Genomic DNA, 3,230 nt, shown 5'->3' with positions numbered 1-3,230 from the left:
TCATTAGTTTAATTTAAGTAACTTTTTAATAAACGTATTTTTTTTTGCTAAATTTATATTCAACTTTGTCTTAATACTTCCAGTCTAATCAAGGACAAAGGACAATCAATCTATATAAGGCAAATTGGGGTTTGTGTGTCCAGGATATCTCTTTTGTTACTGAGCCGATTTAAACAAAATTTCACTAAAATGTTCAGATTGGTACTGGGCAGGTAATAGGCTATGTGGCGTTTTCCAAAATCGCGTCATTAATTAATAATTAATAAAAAAAACTGATTTAAATTAGTCCCGGCCGGCACTTTTTCACCATGTCATTTCAGATGAATGCATACGTGTAAACAAAGTAGCTCCACATACATGCTTCTTTCAGTGTTTTGTCACAGAATGAGCCACTATGTCTTTCTCCATATTTATATGTTGTTTAAATTGTTTTGTATCGCTATAATTTTCAATTATTAACAACTATCTCCGCGATACAATCCACCAGTCAATTATATCACACGCGTAGTAATATACTTATTACCGTCCGCTCTGCATTATGCTGTGTGGGTCAACAAACAACCATGTGACACTGCCGACAATCGATGGAAAACAAAAAAAAAACATAACATGATTTTCATTGAAATGTGAGTACAAGTATTACATTATTAATATTTAGTTCCAACGTACGAGCTATAGCGGATCAAGTGCGATCCATGGACCCCGTGTAAGTAGCTCAGGTCTAATATCTTCTACAGTAGTAAGGACCTCTTATGGCATATTCCATTTTCTGCACAGGTTATCTAATTATCCCATTTGTACAGTCTTCTGATGAAGTCCACTATGTGGACGAAAGCTAGAGAATAAATTATATATTGTTAGTCTCAAAAGTGCTGCTGTTTTTTACTTTATACTTTCTAATTATCCAAAGAATTTCCAACCTGATCGTCGTGCTATGCGATCTCGAGAGGATGTAAACAACGATTTAACGACCGTATTGAGGACGTTCGTGGTTTTACTTGGATAAATTTATTGATGATATAGTAACACGTATGACATTAATAAACAAAAACATCTAGCATCTATTAATAGAATAATAAATACATAGGCATACAAAAATGTACTGTATTATTATTATTATTATTATTATTATTATTATTATTATTATTAAATGATTAAATAAATTATAGAACCATTACAAACAATTATGATAAATAAATACTTGTTAATGTTAAAAATTCAAAAGGTTTCAACGTTAATTACTGTATACACATTTTGGTAATTTCCTGTCATTTGGGTGTTTATTCGAGTAGTTCCGTATCATTTGGGTAGTTGTGTATCATTGGGGTCATTAATTGCCTACATGGTTGTTTAACGCCGGTACCTATGATCTTACTAGCTTGTTGGATTACCAGCACTTTTTTTCCCTTATTATTGAACCAAATCACACTGCTGAGTATTGAAGCCGATTGTGTAAAAGATACATTAAACAGATAAAACATTACACTCAACATTAAATTTTCCTAATGAGGAAGTACTTTTCTTTTTTAACATTTGGAGCTCAACTTATCTTTGTTACAGCCCAGTTTAATATGTCATCAGTTTAAACAACTACTAAGGTAATTATATCTACACAAAAAAAACCCCAGGAAAATTGATATAAAAAAACTTTCATTATTAACAGGTATAAAATAATTAGATATAATGGAAACAGTAATGGAAAAAGAGCATCCATGTGGAGCTCCAGTGGTACTTTACATTTGTTAGACAAGATCAGTGAATCAACATCATCCTCTCTCCAATCATGAAGAAAACCAGCCACAATTTAACAAAAGATTAACGTTTACTGATTTAAGTTAATTAATACAGATGGATGAAAGAAAATATGCATTTAAAATCCAAGGGTTAAAAACCAGCTAAATATTTATTATCCAAGAGCATTAAATAAATTAAGCAAATGTCAACATCACTGTTGATTTATATTTATACTAATAATAAAAATTTCAGCAAAACTGTTTTCCTAAATATTAATCTCTCGAAACATTTTATTCCTTTATTTTAGAGTGTTCCAGAAGTGATGTTGACATCAAATAAGTTTCATGTATCTGTGAGGAAATATTGATTATATTCCAACAAAAAGCAATTGAAGATATGGATCATTATATTAATAATTATAGATACATATTTTTACAGTTTTTAAGATTTCAAATTCTATTTCATTAGGTCTTCACATAATCATGACTATGTAATTGTAAAATATTTGTGTGTATAAATGTTTAAAAATATCTTACTTGTAGTACTATCATCATTCGTATCAGTAGTAATATGGTTTAAAACTTCAGTTGAAAGCTGCTTCGTAATGGGAATAAGAACTGTTGTAGGTACATTACTGTAGTTGAAATTGTGATATGTCAAGACCATAATGCAATTGCATCAACACTGACTATATCACAGTGAAGCAAAAAGCAATAAGGTAGTCACAATCACTCAGAGCAGAAATACAACTCGCTTATTTCGCAACAAGGAAGCCAATCCAGTTCACAGCTGTCATATTGTTATGTTGTTACTGTTGTAAAAAAAAGGCATTAAAATTATTCTCAAAATAGTAAATTGTGCTCTTTCACCAAAACAAAATATAATATATTTTGACTTTCATTAAAGAAACACTAATATGGACATTATTTTTTTTTTTTACTTTTAAATTTGCTTTTAATAAATATATAGGCCTATACTACTACATAAAATATAATGGAAATTTAACATCATTCAACAAAGCACTTAAAATTAATAGCCAAAATGTAGGATCTAGGCTAGCATACACTTTACTTATCAATTTGATAATAGGCCTGCAGCGCTATCAAATAGGCCTGCAGTGCTAGGCATAGACCCTTTAGTTCTGTTTATTAATACTGTAAATATCACTACTTTTTTTACTACATTGTCTATCTAGACAGAGTTTGACAACCAACTAGAAGGAGGAAGGGCTATGTACACCTCCCAGATTGCCTAGGCCGGATTACGTCCGGTTCGGCCGTAAACTTGTTCGGCCGTAATATATTTGTATGGAACGCCAAATAGGCACAAAGCTGTGTATATGCTGTGTGGTGTGGTTAACAGGAATCACCGTTAACAGTAACCTCCCTATTGTAATCTATTGCTACTGTATCCATGATTTCTTGGGGAAAACAGTGGATTTTATTAGGTTTGTGTAAGTTAATAATGTTTTTGCAAGTTAATAATATTAATACTTT

Source organism: Anneissia japonica, unplaced genomic scaffold (genome assembly GCF_011630105.1).
Source record: "Anneissia japonica isolate Jap-2015-1 unplaced genomic scaffold, ASM1163010v1 scaffold10184_len302889_cov135, whole genome shotgun sequence".
Classification (NCBI taxonomy): Eukaryota; Metazoa; Echinodermata; class Crinoidea; order Comatulida; family Comatulidae; genus Anneissia; species Anneissia japonica.
The sequence above is the reverse complement of the archived record's forward strand: the minus strand, read 5'-3'. Positions refer to the sequence as shown.